This window comes from Antrostomus carolinensis, unplaced genomic scaffold, assembly GCF_000700745.2.
Source record: "Antrostomus carolinensis isolate BGI_N321 unplaced genomic scaffold, ASM70074v2 scaffold2262, whole genome shotgun sequence".
Taxonomy (NCBI): domain Eukaryota; kingdom Metazoa; phylum Chordata; class Aves; order Caprimulgiformes; family Caprimulgidae; genus Antrostomus; species Antrostomus carolinensis.
Genome location: NW_010297402.1, coordinates 48,757 through 62,517, shown reverse-complemented (window position 1 = coordinate 62,517; position 13,761 = coordinate 48,757).

Below are 13,761 nucleotides of genomic sequence, written 5' to 3'. Positions count from 1 at the left end.
TGCCAGAAGTTTCCCCCATGTCTGACACAGCCAATGCCACTGGCTCCAAGATGGACCCAGCACTGGTCAAAGTTGAGCCCATCAGCAAAGGTGGTAACGCTTTTGGGATAACATATTTAAGAAGGGGGGGAACACGTGTATGTGTGCACTCTCACTGACAGACCTCCATCCTGATCTGCTGGAGAGGGGTTCAGGGTGAGACCGCTGGTGCAGTTTGTGTTCATGTGATGCTGAGTGTGTCTGTCTGTGTGGATCTGTGTGCCCAGCCATACATACCCATACGTGTGTGCACGTGTGCCTATGGAGGGAACACCTTCAGCAATGCTGCTGGTCTGACCTGGGTGCATGGAGCAGCTGTAGCCCCATCTCAGTCAGGCTACGGGATTTGGTAATTCCACACCACTGACAGGATGTAGCTGTAGAAATACACTTTGAAAGGTGCAGTCGTTCAGGAGAATGTAGCCCATAAACCCCAGGAAAGAGACATAATCATACCAATGACAACAGAGTAATAACAGGATGTTATGCTAAATATGGGTAAGCTATTTAAGTGTATTCTGATTGTGACATGAATCATCTATCCACCAAGGAGGGAAATATAGATGTTTTCATAAGCTACAAAAATCATCAAGTGTGTGAAATTCCCACATGGTGATGCCTGGCTTTAAAGAATGAAATCCATTTTATTGCAGCAATAAATGCAGAGTGTGTAAACATTACCCAGTAGTTTTCAAAGTTGTTCCTTTAAACTGGAAGTGAAAGATAACCACTTTGCTTTTTTCTGGCTCACAAATTCTTCAGACATCACTTTTGTTCTATGAGAGAAACCACTTTGAAAAAAAAAATTCTCTGCCCTGATAAAAGAGGGACCTGTTCCTTATGCAGAGCAGTAACTGACTCTCTCATGGAGAATAATTTTGTCTTGACTGAGTTTTTCTAACTTCTGAAGATATGCAGATCTTTGTCAAGTTGTGCTGTTCTCCAGAGGCAACATTTTTTCACCTGCCTTTGCCAATTGCAGGCAAAGGCTTCGCTGACCTCTTGCGGGTCACCGCTCTGATGCTGAAGACCTGCTGTGACAGAGGTACGCACGTGTGTAATCTACATGCATTTATTAAACATGTCGTGCCAGTTTCTCAAGGGAAGAGGTCACCATTTGTGCTGTTCTGTTAGGATTCAGAAATCCCAGCACCACCTCTAATGTCGGTTTCCCCCATGATCTTGGTCATCTCTCAGAACCTCTGCTTCTCTGTCTCCCATTTTGGGGTAACCAGTCAAAACTGCCTGTTATGAAACTGTGCTGACCCAAGTGTACCCTATTATCATTTAAAGTCATCTGATAGTGCCCCTGTAATGCCTTATAGCTGACTTTTGCTTTTTGTCTGTGCCTGGCCACAAGAGAGTATTTTGGAGCTCAGTTCTACAACTGCATGCCTGGGTCCTGAGGAAAAAGAGAGGATCCAGTTTAGTAAGCATATTTTGACAGATTAAGATTTTTAGTAACAGAATGTATCAGAAGCTACACTCAGTTGCTATTTTTATTCACAGTGTTCAGTTCTGAGGAGTGAGAAGAGTTAGATGATGGTGAGGAACATCAAAAGTAAAATATATTGTTTCCTTTGCATAATTATTTAAATGAAATACTGTATTCAAGGCATTTTGATTAACTTTTTATTGGCAGAGGTTTTCCTTCATGGTTAGAAACATACCTTTCAAAAGAAAAGAGTGGGGAAATTTGAGAGAAGAGCGTTTTCCTCTCAACCTGAAAACATTATAGATACGCAATATTGATTGTGCAGAACAGTTACAAGACCATAGTTACAAACAGATTTTCTTATTTGGAAGGTCTAAACAAGATTTATCACATTAAACCACATTCAGTTTTTAGCTTTCTGGTTTTCTCTAATTATACTAATTTGTTTTCTTCTTGTGTTGAAAAACTTCAAATTTATTGAACATTTCTCTCAGTAGTAACATTGAAAAACCCGCATCTTAGGAAGTGTACAGAAGTCTAGCTAAAGCTCAGCTTTGCCTTATTGGCATGGTGAGTTTTGTGACTAGCAGTTGTCCCTTATTGTCACAGTGGCAACAGTGCCTTTATTCACATCTCTAGCTTTTCCCAAAGTCAATGAAAAAGGGTTAGATGGAATATAGATGAGCTGGTCTTCTAGTTCATAGAATCCTAGAATGGTCTGGGTTGAAAGAGACCTTTAAAGAACATCTAGTCCAACCCCCTGCAGTGAGCAGGAACATCTTCAACTAGATTAGGTTGCTCAGAGCCCTGTCCAGCCTGAGCTTGAATGTTTCCAGGGATGGGGCTTCTACCACCTCTCTGGGCAACCTGGTCCAGTGTTTCACCACCCTCATTGTAAAAAATTTCTTCCTGCTAGTCTGAATCTACCATCTTTTAGTTTAAAACCATTACTCCTTGTCCCATTGCAACAAGCCCTACTAAAAAGTCTATCCCCATCTTTCTTATAGCCCCCCTTTAAGTACTGAAAGGCCACAATAAGGTCTCCTCAGAGCCTTCTCTTCTCCGGGCTGAACAACCCCAACTCTATCAGCCTTTTTTCATGTGAGAGGTGTTCCAGCCCTTTGATCATTTTTGTTCTAACAGCCAAGAGAGACCTGTCTCAAAAGAGACAAGTGCATTGCTTCTGGGAGACTGAGGAGAGATGGAAAGAGAAGGAAGATAGCATGTCCCACAGCTGCCATCACTGGCTCTATCAGCGGTGTGCCAAAGCTGGCGTGCTTTGGCCTCTTATCCTGCGTGTTTCACAGACCCCAGCTCTGTGGGGTCTGGGGTCTGGGAAACAGACCCCAGCCTGGGGTCTGCCCAGAACTGGGCACTCCCAGTGCAAGAGCACAAGGAGTGCTGAGATGTTGTGTTTCCTGCCGTTTGATGTTCTCCCACAGAACCTCACAGCAAGAGCGTGGTGGTGAGGGGAGTGTGAATAAACATCAAAGACAGAAATAGCAACCGTATTATGTGCTCATGTGCTATTCTCTTAGGTTTCTTTCTTTCCTTTGTTTATTTTTTCCCCTACCTTCTGTTTGTCAACTAAATACATCTTGATAAAAAGAACAAAGTTGTGAATGTATCGCATTGTAGAAAAGAACAAACAAGTGCCTATAAAAAACATCACTTCGTGCTAATTTGCTGCTGCAGTATTAAAGATGAACTCTGGTCAATAGGGACACGGCTGGAAGCTGTCCTCATTGACACTCATTGCTCCCTAAAAATGAAAGCAGTCAACTGGCATGATAGCATTTGCTCCTAAGGAAATGTTATTTTTTTTCTAGAAATATTTAGCTTGCCTTTTGTTCTTGGCGTTACACTTCTGTTGAAGTTTAATTCTTCTCCCTGCACCTCCCCCATACTTTCTTGTTTACCCCTTTTCTCATGTTATCTGTCTGGTACAGTTGTGTGGCTGTTCCAAGTGTTTGTACCATAGACCAAGATCAGTGCTAACTTCAGCTTGACAGATAAAGGGTATTTTTATCTCCTAATTTCCTCATATTGTCATTTGTGAATGAAAAGCTGAGACTACCTGCTCCTGAAACATTTCTCTCCGCTGTCTCAGGTTTGCGTGACTGGCCAGCACACCCCTACCATGGAACAAGGCTCCGAGGACATAGGCACGGACCATCTGCTCTTGGAGTTCAGGGAAGAATATAGGAAGTGACCACAGCTGTTGTAAAGGAAGATGAACTCATCCCAACACTAAGGGGGGACACACCAGAGGGGGGCCTCTGTTGTAGAAAAAGGGCTGTATCAGTTGAGTGGGCCCATGGGTTGTGCAGATGGCCTTGCCTGTGTTAATCAGAAAAGCGTGAAGGTCTCCCTGAGCCAGTCAGACAGCATGGGATAAGTGTCTCCCATGTTTTTGTTATCTCTTCAAGCAAAAAAACCCAACAGTGTACATCCTGGTTGTCTGACTGCCTCTCATTTAAAAGAAATGTTGCAGGAAGACTTTTTTTTCCATTACCTCTTCTGATCTGCTCCAGAGATATCACGCATTGAAGATACAGAGAAAGCCCCTCTCAGAAATACACCTGACATCACCTTCTTTCTGAGCCGTTTGCACTCAGCAGGGATCCAGCACTGCACCAGCAGCAGTGGTGCAGCTGTGTCCCCAGGTGGCTTCATCCAGTGTTTAGGGAAATTGAATAAAATACCTACCTGATTTCAGTAGACTTTTGTAAAGGCCATGTGGTGCAAACTAATTATTCTTGGCAAACTCAGGCTTTGTACATTAAAAAAAAAAAAAAAGACAGACTAGTATTGCAGAGCAGATAATGTGTTGAAGCGTCCCAGCTACACAACACCCGGTGAACTGCCACTCAACAGAATAAACACTTACTGAGCCATCACCTGTAAGCAGGAAAAATGTTTTTGAGCCATAATCATTTTATGTCTTATGGCTAAGACTGGACACAGAAGACAAGCTCTGCTTACTGTGGAGAGTGGCTGTGCTTTCTTGGTCTAATGTACTTTAGTATATTATCTTTGATTTGCCAAAAAAAAATTGGAAAAAAATCAGAAATTAAAATTCTGCAGCAGATTAAGACCCTTCATATGCTGTAGGAAGAGATATAACCTAGGTTAAGGCTCTAAATGTCACATCATCACTGAAAACCCCATTATGTCCCTGTTCCCCCCCCCTTCTTTTTTGATACCTTGTTTAAAAAAACAATAAGGCGTCCTGGTGCGCTGCACTAATTCTGAACACTGCAGAAAGGCATGCTAATAGCACTAAATGTAAAAGACTTAGTCTTACCCATCCTTTTTGACAGGATAACTGCTGGTGAACCCCCAGATATTAATTTAAAATGTACCTCTTAGTTGTCAGGTTACATTTATTCCCACATTGTGGTAGTACAGACTTTCTAACAGGTTAATCCCAAAGTTCTTTTCAAAGGCTTCAGTTTTTATCTACAAAGAACAAGGAACTGTATCAATCCAGCGCTGGAATACTGGACCTTCTTTTCCAGGAGGAGTAGGAGAAAGGGGAGGAGAAGGAGCCAAGAGCACCAGAAAGCAGGAGAGAAAGGGTAGGAGAAGGAGCCAGCACAGCTCCTCTGTGGACAGAGGATCACTTACAACCTGTTACGCATCTGTTGGGTTTATCACCGTGACAGATTTTGGGAGCAACACAGAATTAATCTCAACTTGGTGTGATGCACGGACTTCTACACATAATGTTTTGCTGTTGTTTCTTACCTTCCGATTTATGGACTTTTGCAATTACTGTGCTGCTGTTAAACTGCAGTTAGATCACTGAGTTTAGCAAAGAAAAACTACCTAGAAAGGGAGTATCCATGGTATGAACCACAAGATGGCTACTCACGTCTGTTTTGGTTTTATTTTCATCTGATAGGAACATATTGATAGTTTTGCCTGGTGTTTACCTGCCCTGTAGTCAGGCTGTTTGGTAATGTAGCAGGGTGTGCATGTCTGTACACAAATAAAACAGATAATCCAATTTACTGACAGCTTGTAGCTGGTCCCAGTGGAGCTGTACACTTGCATGCATTGAATTCACATGTTAAAACAACAAGAAGTACATTATGATGTTGAAACAATAAGAAACATACCAACAGGTGTAGTAAAAAGTGGCATTATGGCCAGATAATTCTTAGTCTATTTTAGTGTGTCTGACGCATGTCTAAATATACCAAGCTGTATAGGTTTATCTATTTTTGAATGAAACAAACAATAATTATGGTTTAAAAGTACTTAAATGTGCTTTTTTTTTTTTTTTTTTTTTTTTTTTTTTTTTTAGGTTTCTGGTATGGTAAATTTTAAAGCTACATAAATTGTTGCATTGTAATTAATCTCTTAAAACCCTCCAAACTAAATCTAGAGTCAACAGTTAGAAGAAAACAGTTTAACCAACATGAGGGAAGAGAAGAGAGAAGAGAGGAGAGAGGAGAGAGGAGAAATGATATTTCTGCAGACACTTCATTTTATTGAGTCAAAAATGTCCTGAAGGTAATGCCTGGTAAATAAATCAAATTTAAAAAATCATAGAATTGTTTTGGTTGGAAAAGACCTTTAAGATCACCAAGCCCAACCCTTAACCTAGCACTGCCAAATCTACCACTAAACCATGTCCCTAAGCACCACATCTACACGTCTTTTAAATACCTCCAGGGATGGTGACTCCACCATTTCCTGGGCAGCCTGTTCCAGTGCTTGACAACCCTTTCAGTGAAGAGATTTTTCCTAATATCCAATCTAAACCTTCCCTGGTGCAACTTGACGCTGTTTCCTCTTGTCCTATCACTTTTTTCTTTTTTTTTTTTTTTTTTTTTTTTTTTTTTTTTTGAAAAGAGAAGAGAAGAGACGAGACGAGAAGAGACGAGAAGAGAAGAGAAGAGACAAGAAGAGAAGAGATAAAAGACCCATCTCACTGCACCCTCCTTCCAGGCAGTTGTAGCGAGTGATAAGGTCTCCCCTCAGCCTCCTTTTCTCCAGACCAAACAACCCCAGCTTCCTCAGCTGCTCCTCATAAAACTTACGCCCCAGACCCTTCACCAGTTTTGTTGCTTTTCTGCAGATGCACTCCAACATCTCAGTGTCCTTCTTCTAGTGTTGTATATTTCCAGAAGATAGTTAGTGTGTATGGTACTTAGATATCAGCTGCAAAATAACCAGGTGTTAGCAGATAATCATGCAGACAAGTTGGAAGGCTTATTTTAGGCAAGCTGACATTACAAAGGCTCCCTCCTTGTTTGTGTGCAATGGCCGTGTTTCAGTTTAAAAGCAGAAAGTCCCCACCCCACCTTAACAGCTGTGGCTTTCATTTTCCTTTCACTGCTCTGGTCACTCAGGCCCTGCCCAGCACCCAAACCAGCACCCCCAGCAATAGCATCAGCCCCCCTTTGGAGTCATGTTGCCTTTTGTGGAAGGCTTTAGGCCCCAGTCAGAGCATCTGAGCTGTGGCCACCTCTCAGAACCTGCACAGCTCGTCCCTTGCCAGGGCCAAAGGAGAAGAAAGCTATCAGGCGTTGTGTTGGGAAGAGCCACTGCAGAGCCTGGGCAGCTCCAGCCACCTCACCAGCTGCACCCACCAGCCCGGACCAAAGGGGCTTTTTGGGAAGCGGTGCTCTAATCCTAAAACAAAGGTGAAATCAGGCATAAGACATTAGTGAATATAGCAGATATATTGCCTTGTGAAAGGGTTGGAATTACTCCATTACATGCCACAGCACCTTTTATACTTGGCTAGGTTTGAAAAATCACACGGTGCACTTCCAAAGGGCTGGGAAATTAAAAAAACAAAACAAAACAAAAACCAAAAATACAAACCAACAATATTAAGGCTCTACCCCACTGTCTGAGCAGTGGAAGAGATTCCAATATAAAATTTGACACAAGTCCTACATCTCCTCCGTAACGGTCTCTTCTTCTACTCAGTAAAAAATTGTTTTTCCTGACCCTATGGATCTGGAGGTGACGTCCCGTGTCCTCTCCCACATTCATACCCTAATACCATCCACAAAGGTGTCAGCCTGGGCTGGACAACAGCATTTCTAAAACTGTAGTTATCACTAGTTTGTGACTCATGAGTTGGTCAAACCCCAGAAACCTTCACTTTCTTCCTGAGCTGCCCCCAGTTCCCTTCAGGGACGTGTCACCATCACCCCATCCCAGCTTGCCCAGGCACCTTCCGTCTCCCTGCTCACCCTGGCCTGGCCAGCAGCCAGGTCTCCCTTGGGCTTCTCTTTCCTTTCAGCCCCCCACTCCTCACTTCAAATAGGAAACAAAAAGAAACAGGGTCAGGCTTGCTTTTTTCCCCCTCTCCTTTCCTTCTGATCAGACAATAGGCATTTAGGTTTATACATGTATTGCCAGAGGGACAAGGTGGGGAGATGACACCAGGAATATACTCAACTACCAGGCAGAACCCACAGCTTGGTTTCTTATATATTTTAATATTTGAGTAATTATGAGATGTGGAGCCTCATGAGCAGAGTCATTCCTTGGGCAAAGGCTCCTTTTGAGCCACGGCAGGCTGTCTGGGCTTGGGCTGAGCACTTTTTCTATTCTGTGAGTGCAAAATTGCAACCTGCACCTCCCTCTCCCTGACAAACAGCCGATGCTGCTTCCTTTTGCTGATTTTTCATGTTACTGTCCACAGTGATCTGCAGGAAAATAAAACCCTCCCTGCAGACAGATGCAATATTTATTAAAACTGGTAAGGACCAGATAACGCAACTTAAATAGGTAAATGTAAAGTCTTAAAAAATGCAGAAGAGCTAAGTAAAAGATGTTTGCCATCAGACCATTCAAATTGAGTTATCTTCACATTGGACACACATCAACTCAGCCGAAAATAACTGTGAGATTGCTTGGACTGAGCCAGTGTAAAGCAGGCCCAACTCAACTATTATTTTATTACAGTTTGGTGCATGAGTTTATGCTCATAAAAAATTATGACTGAAGTATCAAGCCCATAATGACATTTTTCAAACTGAAAAAAAACCCTCTTGCACAAAAATTATTTCAGTAAAAATTCTCAGGGTAGGGTACAAGGAGAATGTTTCAAAACCCAGCTACAAAGGAAAAAATAGTTCTCTCTCTCTCTCTCTAAAACTTCTACCAAAGTCCAGGTTGTCACAGGCATGCCCTCTGTGTTATGGCCTCAAATTAGAGCATCTGTGAAAATAAACAGCAATCTGATTTCATCTGCTTATGAAAATACGATCATGAAAATATGATCATGACTTCATAATGAATATGGACCTCAAATGTTACAGCCTACACTTTCCCTAGATCCATTTAAAGAGGGAACTATACCTGCAATAAGATCCATATTGAAAAAAATACCAACCCCAGACCTAAAACTAAGACCTGTGCTCAAGGTGCCACCAGAGAAGACAGCTCCAGAGCACCTCTCCGTACTCGGACCATTTGAGTAAGATGTTATCAGCCTCAATCCAGCTGTGATTCAGTAAGGGACCCAAGTGTCTGTCTGTAAGGGTATGGCCACTGCAGGAGCAGGACCACCACCACCACCACCACCTGCAGTGGGTGTAGCTGTACCCAGCAGCCATGTGGGTGCTAAGGCAGTGGCTCAGCTGTGAGGGATTGAATTTGACTTGTCTGATACATTCGAGAAGCTAGCTCTGAATCATTAGTATGGAGGCAACCCAACCCCTGGCTGTATTTTAAATTAAACTTCTAGAGTTCACAGAACAAAATCATTCAATCATAGACCTCAGAGAAAATACTGGTATTCCTTTTTATCTGTGAGTTTGATCCTGTAAGATGTAGACGTCTTTCATCTTCCCAGCAATTGTGGTGGCAGCTGGGAAACTGGGCACCTTGCAGAGCTGGGCTGGCTCATAAAAGATGATCCACAAAAAAAAAACAAACAAAAAACAAACCAATGCTGGGCAGCAGCCCTTAACAGAGCAACTAAGTTGATTTAGAAATCCTTCTTTTTTCACTGCTCTTTTATAACTTTTTCTTTTTAAAGTCATCTGAACATACCTTAATTTATCATATCCATGTAACTCTGAGTAAAACAATGCAGATCCACGTGACACAATTAAAACACTTACTGAGAACTACCTAGTACTGCTTGGATGTATGACAATTCTTAACATATTTTACAGGAATATTTAAGAGAATGCAATAACTGTGGTGTCCAGCATAGGTTCAGTGTGCATTCTTGAAACCTCTGAATTACAACGTAGAATAAACAGGTATTAGACTGGAACATATAGTTTTACTTATTTATAGAAGCCAGTTTTATTTTACAGTAACACATGGAACAAATTAGCTGTAACACTAGTGCAATTTCTTGTTTCCAGCACTAAACCACCTTTGCAATAACAGAAATTCAGTGAAAAGTGTTAATGAAAAAATTCTCTTTGGTGTTGATGTGCTCAGTTCTTCTTTCAGTAACAAAAAGCATCTGTGTCTTCCACAGATTTCAATGCATCCTTTTCAATCTATTTGTTATTTGTTTTGACAGTTTGGACTGCATACTTTGAGAAAGGTACTGTAGATACATGTTCAGGCAAGCCAGAAGGCGAATAGCAAAATTCGGTGCTAAAACACAGAGTTTACTTTATCTAGTAAACATAATGACAAAGCATTTAGAACAAGGCTGAATATCATCAAAGTAAATAACAAATACCTAGCAGTCCATTTATTATCCCTTTCTTCCTATCAGAAGTAATTACTGCTTAAAGATCCCTACCTGAAGACCTATCATGTCTGGGAAAGATCAACAGAAATAGTTACACTCTTCAAAACTGAAAAATAAACAAACTGTACAAATTATATTTTCCCTATTTTGTCTGGCAAAAACTGTCAATCATATAAGGTATAGCAAACAATTCTCTGATTAAAAGAGCAGAAGCAGCTTAACTTTTTCCCCAAGGAGAATTTAGAAAAAATTCCACAACAGGTTCTATGTAAAATAAAGCAATTAGACACTGGAAGAAAATAAAAGATGCTGTGGTTAAGTTTCAGGTTCACTGTAACTTTGTGGGGTTTTTTTACTGCAGTTTATAGAAGTATTAAAGCAGGCACTCAGCACAGAGTCCTTCTCATAATTCTGTATCTGCAGGGAAAGTTCAAATCAGATTAATTTATTTTTCCTCAAATAAAGCCTGTACACCATATTCTATTTCTATTAACTGGAGCCCCAAACCCTGAAATAAAACCATCTGAATAAATGATAGACACCATACTATTTTTAACATTCAAATCATCGTTTACCTGGTAAAAAGAAGAACCAATGAGGATTAAACCACTGTTGGCAGGATTATTTTTTTTAATCTAATCTTCACAAGTCCCCAAAATAACACAGAATTAATTTAGCCAATTTAGTCTTGTTTTAGTCACAGGATGGAAGTGGAGGTATTTGCTGGTACCTTACCAGGTGCACCCAAGCAGCATTAGGGCTCTGGCCCACTGCCCACAGCCCTTCCTAGCACATTCCTCTAAATCTCAGTCACGCAGTCAGCATTTCTAGTAAATACAATATGAAATGTCAAGGTTTAAATTTAAAATTCCCTAAACATTTTTTTTTTTCCCCAAACACAAGCATTTAATCTGTATTGAGGAAAAAAATGTTATCTGGAGCAGTTTATCGCAATGTTGGTAGGCTATTAAAGAAAAAACTCAAAGGGAATGAAGTTGTAAAGCAAAACTAGGTAGGATTAATTTGGAGATTTCCTTGTTCTTTATATATCCTACTGTATATTTAATATTTAAAGAAGATACCTTCTTCCCCAAGAAGCAATAGAAAATATAAGGGGGGAAAAAAAAAAAGGAATAAAAAAAGTGTAGCCATGAAGCAGAGTGAGATGAAAAAACAGCACTGAAGTGAATATGAACTACTGACAGATTAAAAATAGCAGATTTTTTTTTTTCTGAAAAAAAAGCATGCATTTAAATTTAAAGAATAATTAAACAGAAGGCAGGTTGGCATTCTAATATAGATAAGATGTCAAATAAACATTGCACAGTAGTAAAGTGTTTTGGCTTAGCCAAGCTGATGGATGAAATAAAGGCAGTATGTCCCAACGCTTAACATCACCAGAAATGAAGATATAACTGAATTGACAATACCACTGGGAATGAAGTTACTACATATATTCTCATCCTTCCAGAGGCTAGCCTAACCATCTACCACTCTTATTTCATAGCTAAAGGTTTGATATCACATTGTGCTACTGCCTGTGTTGTCCAGAACTCCTAAAGTAATTATGTTGAGTATTTCCTTTCCTTGAAGAATTAAAGAAACTCAAGCAAATGCACTAAAAATCTACAAATAAAAGTTTTTTAAAAGAGAAAAAAAAAAGAAGGTTTCGAGCATATGTACATTAACTCCACCTTATTTTAGACACTTTGGTGTCCAACCAAGTAAGCATCCTCGTGGTCCATCTCCCTCTGCTAACCAGATTGCCCTCCTGCAGGGGAATGTGGGGCAAGTCCAGATGCCACCTCAGATCACTTAAAATTCCAACTGCAATCCAGTGGTGACTTTCTGTGTTGAATAGAAATGTGGCCCAGGGCAACAGTGTCAAAGCTGTGAAACTTCAGAGTACCTAAATTGGGGGCATGACGTAGCTGCAAAAGAAAATACTTTCCACGCTGTAGCTTGAAGACCTTTGGTATGTTTTAGTTGGAGAAAATGATACATCCGAGAACATCCTTGCTTGGAGAAGGAAACTGGCAAGATTCATCATCTAGAGACCAGCAGGATTTAATAACTAGTACCAAGCCAGCAGTGTGAGAAGGGTTAACCACATAACTGCTGCTACAGCAGGTCTGTACATTGTCCATGTAGTGGGTCTGCATGGAAAGCCAGAGCACCTACAACTGAATGGTCAGAACCCTGAAAGCACACAGACAAATGTAGAGGTTATGAAGTTTCCTCAGGGGAGGGGGAATTTTTTAGCCATCAGACCAGTATTTGATCAGCATGTTTTCTTTTACAGTGTCTCTGGTTAGTCCAGAATTTGTTTATCCAGGACTCCAACATGCAAATACCATGGGTTTAACATAAAATTGTAATAATGGGTGTCATAAATCAGCTAACGGTGTGATGTTGGCTAATGATTAACTGAAAAGTTGAAATAACAGAACTTAATAAATGATTGTGTTAGGATAGAAAAAAAAACAACCTTTATTTTCAAACAGAAAAGCCTATCCATGAACCTTCACAGACAGTAACAGAAACTTCAGGTTTGTTATCTGGCAGCTGGAACTGTTCTTCCTTACATACTATGTGGAACTAATGGTTTTCCAAAAATAAACACTCAGTGTGACCTTGAGTAACAAATAGGTAGCTTTTGAGGGTGGCAAAAGTCCTTAACTTCTCAGGGTTCTTCTAGTTAATTCAGTAATGACCTGCCAGTGCCTTTCAAAGGATAAATATAACATAAAAATCAATACTGAGTTAAAGAATTTTTTTGGTACCTTTCCTGGTATTGATTAAGCTCTTTTTAGAGTTGAAGGTGATGAAACATTTATTACTTTTTCAAACTTTTTTTTTTCCTGAAAAATTCCTAGTCCAGTTTTGCTGTCTTGTCATTACATTTACCAATTTGACTTTGCTTCAGGTCCTCTGCATTTCAAAGAGTCTGTGATGTGAGATACACAACAAGATTTTCCCTACTTATGTATATATTTTACAAAGTCTGCTAAAAGGAAGACTGTTTAAAGGACAACTGTGCTGGATCTGAATATTCATCAGGGAACCCAGACCTCCTACCCTTACTGTGGAGAAGGATTAAGCATGCAAATTGTTCCAAGCTGATTTCTTATTCTGGAAACACAAACTTACTTCTTTCTCATTGAAGCTGATAACATTAAATTACAGTTAAACACCTTTTCTGAATGGAGACGTTTCTCTGGATCAGAGCTATGACATCCAACACTTTGTCCTGGGTATTACTGTTTTGCACTTGCCTGTCCTGAAAAGACAACGAAGAAATGCACCATCAGTGGAAAGTAAAATCTCTTCCTGTACTTCAAGTTAGAACTAAAAGGTAGGAAAAGCACAAGAGGAAATACAGCAAAAGTAATGACCAGAGTGCAGTCCACAGAGAGCAGTCAGATATCTTTCAGTTTAAGGATATTTATTCAGCTTAAATAAAGTTTCAACTATTAATAAAATAGTAATAAACTATTTCTTCGTTGGGTTTTGGTGTTTTGTTTTGTTTTGGATTGTTTTTTTTTGAGGTACCAGGCTATTAAATGGCAACATGCATCAATAGTTTTGTTTAGTT